The sequence below is a fragment of the Apostichopus japonicus genome, chromosome 11 (assembly GCF_037975245.1).
Source record: "Apostichopus japonicus isolate 1M-3 chromosome 11, ASM3797524v1, whole genome shotgun sequence".
Lineage (NCBI taxonomy): Eukaryota > Metazoa > Echinodermata > Holothuroidea > Aspidochirotida > Stichopodidae > Apostichopus > Apostichopus japonicus.
In genome coordinates this window covers 24,244,564-24,250,784 of record NC_092571.1, presented here as the reverse complement: position 1 = coordinate 24,250,784, position 6,221 = coordinate 24,244,564, and the positions used below count along the sequence as shown (strand labels likewise).

The window sequence follows — 6,221 nt, the reverse complement described above, 5'->3', positions numbered from 1 at the left end:
ACGGCAGTATCCTGAAGCACAGAAGGGGGCAACAAGTCTACAGAGTGCCAGGGTATACGGCAGTTTACTGAAGCACAGGGGGCAACAATTGCAAGTATACAGGGTGCCAAGGTACACAGCGGTGTACTGAAGCATACAGGGGGCAACAAGTATACAGGTTGCTAAGGTACACGGCAGTGTCCTGAAGCATACAGGGCCGGCAACAAGTCTACAGGGTGCCAAGGTACACGGCAGGGTACTGAAGCATACAGGGGGCAAAAATTCTACAGGGTGCTAAGGTACACGGCAGTGTCCTGAAGCATACAGGGGGCAACAAGTCTGCAGTATGCTAAGGTACAAGGCAGTGTCCTGAAGCATACAGGGCCGGCAACAAGTCTACAGGGTGCCAAGGTACACGGCAGGGTACTGAAGCATACAGGGCCGGCAACAAGTCTACAGGGTGCCAAGGTACACGGCAGGGTACTGAAGCATACAGGGCCGGCAACAAGTCTACAGGGTGCCAAGGTACACGGCAGGGTACTGAAGCATACAGGGCCGGCAACAAGTCTGCAGGTTGCTATAGTACACGTCATATCAAATATACACGTCATTCACACGTCGGGTATACACGTCATTATTTTTACGTAATATCATGAGGCACAAAAGATAACTTACTACTATAATCCGTGAGAAACAGGTAAAACTCTATTAATGCAAGGGGACACGTTTTACATTTATGCAAATTAGCAGATTCCCGTAGACACAGATTCTTCACATGATCTGAGCCAGAAGGCCGAAGAGCGATTGCTTTCGATTTTTAAGAAAAGTCACCAAGAAAAAAATCTGGGCACCAAAGAAAGAACCGATTGATCCGCTCTCAACCACAGTCCCCTTGTGTCAAGACTATGACTAAGTGATTATCAAGGGATCATCGTGACGTGTGTATATCGAAACACCTAGAAGGGGAACATAATAATACTTTTAAGAAAAGTCACCAGTAAAAGAACCTGGGCACCAAACAAAGAACCGACTGATCAATTCTCAACTCCAGTCCCCTTGTGTCAAGACTACTTTTTAAGAAAAAGTCGCCCAGGAAAGAACCTGGGCACGAAAACCAAACTACGACGACTGATCCGCTCTCAACCCCAGTCCCCTTGCATCAGGACCGTGACTGTGTGATCATCGTCGGGTGTGTATCACCATTCCCCTCAAAGGGAACATATACTACACATGATCTCAGCCCAAGGGCCGAGAAGCGATCTTATTCAGGTGTGAATCACGAACGGGAACAGAAAGAGAACATAATGCTAACATTATGCTTGCTAAGAATAGTTACCCAGTACTTTAATCCAGCCTGTTTTGTCACGCAACAAGTTACAGCATATTGTGCAACAAAAATAGCTTATTATAAGTAAAATCTTCCTCAAGATGGTTGTTTCAACTATTTGAGATGGTTTATTATTACATTTACGATAAATGATAGAATTGTTATAGGATACATTTAGAAATCACAAGTTTCCCGGCATAAGACATGTTTAACTCATTAAAAACCGATTGCTATTTTGGCAGGTTCCCGTAGACATAGATTCTTCACATGATCTTAGCCAGAAGGCCAAAAAGAGGTTGCTTTCGATTTTTAAGAAAAGTCACAAGGAAATGAACATGGGCACCAAACAAAGAACCGACTGATCCGTTCTCAACCACAGTCCCCTTGTGTCAAGACTATCGTCAGGTGTGTATCACCATGGAGGTCAAAACAGATGGTATCACGAAGGAGAAGATAATGCTACACAAGTATGGAACGCGAAAAGGAAAACTTAATTCGTTGTCTAAACTAAGTTTGTTGTTGTCTAAACTAAAGTTGTTGCTGCTGTTTTACCACGTTGTTGATCAAACTCACGTTGTTGTCTTAAACTTCCGTTGTCTAATCATACGTTGTTGTCTAAACTTACGTTGTTGCTATCGGCGCTGTTCAAAATTGCTCAACCGCGTAATGTAAACCAGACTGCAAAATGCATTGAGGTTTCGATGACATCAGTACACTAGACAGTTGTTAGTATAAGCAGAACTAGCTATATCACTATAGAAATGGCCCGAACCACCATTTTGATACATTAACACTATGGCATGATAAACACTGGTCAGTCTACTGTACGTGGTAATACACAACTCCACCAAAAACAATAGTATTGGAGGTCCAAGTCCATTTGGAGTGACCAGACGCAAAATTGTGGAAACCTTGTTTGATAAGCTACCGTATCTCCCACCGCCAGCCTATCAGATAACATGCGTTACAACTCATACAAATAGGAGGCTACAGTATAAACAACTTTTAAAATGTTAAAGGCTATGCATATACGCTGTGGATGTCGGAAAAGTACAACGTCTTGTGTTTAGACAAAGTACCAGCATAAAAATACTGCACTTTTCATCTGATTTCATTTAGCCCCCTCCAACAATGTGTAGAGATAATCTGGGAACGTCAGTAATCAAGTAAAACGAGTGTCGAGACAAAATGCCAGCATAAAATACTGTACTTAAAATTGATTTATTGAACCATTAAACGATATCTGGATATATTTTGAATGTCGGCAATCAAGTGAAACGAGTGACAGTAATATTACTATAGAGAAAAGTTTCCGTCCCGATCGAACACCAATTGCGCTTATTATATGACCTATACTTTTACTAGTGTAGTTGAGAAGATGCGATCTTATCACTGCCTGTACTTTGTGAATGCTCTGCACAATATATATGGCGGATGCCATCCAGTGCCAGCTAGCTTCGTTGTTTTACAGGGGCGGCCCTCCGACCTTCATTTCGCCTGCCCTGCCACTCTTTCCTCCTCGCCAACTCCGTATATAGTACCTCGATGCTTTGACCTGCAGCGATTTCACAGCAACCCCAACTCTTCAAATATCCCCACACATGTTATGTGCATATCTCGCTAAATTCCACGCAATTTGTATTAGGCCTGTTCAAACTTCGGAGTTTCAACTGCACATGCGCATATCCTGAAAATTTGTGGAGAAAAAATTATTTCACCGTACCTACAACACAAAACCCTAGTTAAAACTCGAGTATATCTTGCGGATGATTCGTTTCTTGTATAACATGTTAGCGGTTTTTTGGGTTAAAAAATTCTTAACAATGCTGAGCGAGGTTTGTGTATATTCCATTTACAACACGATCCCTTTCGCAAATCGAAACTCCTAACTGGATTGGTGTTACGAATGAACTTGCTTGGCCGGTTTAGTAAACTAGTTATGTGAGTGTATTGCCTACGTACTTCGATATTGTACCCTTCTGATACTCACGAAGCGCAGACTACATCAAACCATAGAGCAACTGATCCAACGTTTACCCTGGATGCTTTGCAGCATTTGGAAACAACCAACTCCACGAAAATTATAGTATTTAAATAACATTTTTACGCATTGTCGAAACTTCAATAACTACGTACCTTTGACGATGTATGAATACAGTATTGTATACACACGAATCAGTGTTGCACCAGAATCATGACTTGAAGCACGTGGTCAAAGGGACCGCGAAAATTTACGCAAGTATGCAACGAAGAAATAACTGTGGTATATAAATGCACATTTTACATTATCAACTCTCAATATGGAGAGAACAAAACATACTGTGAGATGAAAAGTCCTTTTCAGTATCAGAGATGTTGTGGTAGCTTCCCGAGAAATTCATAGATTGTCTCAACGATAACTTTCTGTGATAAAACAATTATTCAAATATTACGTTAACAACGTCCTCGGAGTTGTATCAACTATCATGTAAATATCGTTAACAACGTGATTTTGTTCGACAAATCAGGTTGTTAACGGTACTTACATGGCTGTTGCTACAAATCATGACGTTAACGATCCCCCCCCCCCTTTTCGCGTTATATAGTTAAACCATCATATACTTTGCATTCATTGAGCACTGAAGATGCAAGCATGTTTGCAGACAATGGGTAAGGGACTATTAACCAAACAAATCTCGGGAAATTTGAGAAAACACCATTGGCTGTATTTAGCATGAAAATCTCTGTAATAGATATGTTGTTAGCTCTGAACGTGAGTAACTTGCGGTTGATTGTTATATTTTTTTGAAAAGAAAGATAATGTTCGTTCACAATGTGTTACAACAACGGAACTTTAGATAGCAACGAAAGTGTAGACATCAACCTGAGTTAAGACATCAACCGTAAGTTTAGACACCAACTGTAAGTTTAGATAGCAATGAAAGTTTTAGACATCAATGTGAGATTAGACATCAAACGTAACTTTAGAAATTATTGGTCCTTAGCTCAATTAAAAGAAAACTCAGAGGCATTATTTGGAGATCTGTTGTATTGAATGCGCCAACTTTAACAGCGTAGCGATTAACGAAACAATTTCCCCACCTCCACGTAAGAACCGAAAACGTAAGAACCTGAGCTGTAGTTCACAACCGTAAACTAAACCTTAAAATTGCATACCCAAGCTGCCGAAACACCTCCTGAAAACGAGGGGGCTATAAACCAATTGAAGGAGTAAAGACTAAACTAGAAATCAAATTTGGTCACAACAGAAATCATCTTGAGCTTAGACATTATGCCTGACGCGCGTTTAGTCATCAACGTGACTTTAGACATCAACGTAAGTTTAGACATCAACGAACAACAGCAACATGGTAAAATAGCAGTAACAACTTTAGTTACTTTTTAAGAAAAGGCCACCCAGGAAAGAACCTGGGCACGAAAACCAAACTACCGAACGACTGATCCGCTCTCAACCCCAGTCCCCTTGCATCGGGACTGTGACTGTGTGATCATCGTCGGGTGTGCATCACCATTCCCCTCAAAGAGAACAGATTCTACACATGATCTTAGCCAAATGGCCGAGAAGCGATCTTATTCAGGTGTGTATCACAAAAGAGAACAGAAGGAGAACATAATGCTTCACATGATGCTTGCTAGGAACAGTTACCCAGTACTTTAATCCAGCCTGTATTGTCACGCAACAAGTTACAGCATATTATATCATAAAAATAGCTTATTATAAGTAAAATCTTCCTCAAGATGATTGTTTCAACTATTTGACAGGGTTTATTATTACATTTACGATAAATGTTAGAATTGTTAAATAAGATACATTTAGAAAGAACGAGATATCCGCGGCATAAGACATGTTTAACTCATTAAGAAACCATTATTATTTAGTGATTGGTTATTTTCTAACTCTACGTCATATCACAATTCATTCTACGTTCGTCGCATCTTTGAAGCGGGGTTTACACGTCATTTATTGTTACGTGATATCATGAGGCACACAAAAAACTTACTACTACAAACCGTGAGAAACAAGTAAAATTCAACTAATGCGAGGGTATACACGAGTGGATCAGTTGATGGATAATTATACCAACCAAAAAAAATAATGTCTCAAAATTAAACATACCTCCATACAAATGAATAATCCAAAAACTTTCATAAAACTTTTTTTTAAACCATTTGTTTAAATTATTCAAGCCTTGTGGTGGTTTTATGTGTGAAGAAATGTTGGTGTCACTGAAAAAAATCATTGGAACCTTTGTTCATACATTTCTTCATAAAATGGCATCGAATAATCTATACACTCCTGCAACTCATCTGTCAGTTTCCAATTCGCCGTGAAGCTGCCACGGGGTACCTTTGGGGGTACAAAGTGGGTAGACTCAACAGCTCGTGAAGTAGCGATGGTCTTGGAAACTGTAAATATAAACTGGCCTGTACCTCTCCATGATGAATACACAAGTTCCGGATCAGCTTCCCACTTCAAGTAAGATTCTTTGTAAGGAATACCTAATTCAGTAAAGAACTTTGGAAGTATTACTTCAGGCCTGCTGACCAGATCATGTCCATCGATAACGATGACGTTTGGGTCCAATTTGTTTTTGATTTTCTTCCACAGATCTCGATGGATTTTAAAGTGATCCTTAACGGGCATGGATCGATATTCTTCAATCAGGTTCGTCTCATCCCAGGGAAGTTGCAAAAAATTGTTGGTGAAAGAATGCATTAATGATGGGTAGACATTCCTCGGGTGTCTGATCAGAAATACGTGTCGTGTTGGAACATCCGGAAGATATTCCATGTGATCGTAAATCGCACAAGACTGATCTTTTATAAAGACCAACTGCTTGTCATTTGGATCTACTTCAAGCTGATCCTTCAGCCAAGGATATCTGTAAGATCGATTTTAGCCATAAAACAAAAG

The 6,221-nt window shown here is 40.2% G+C and overlaps 1 pseudogene; it reads right to left on the bottom strand.

Annotated features, from left to right (window-relative positions):
- Positions 1 to 4,777: 4,777 nt before the first annotated feature.
- Positions 4,778 to 4,875, bottom strand: LOC139976572 (U2 spliceosomal RNA; annotated as a pseudogene).
- Positions 4,876 to 6,221: the final 1,346 nt, after the last annotated feature.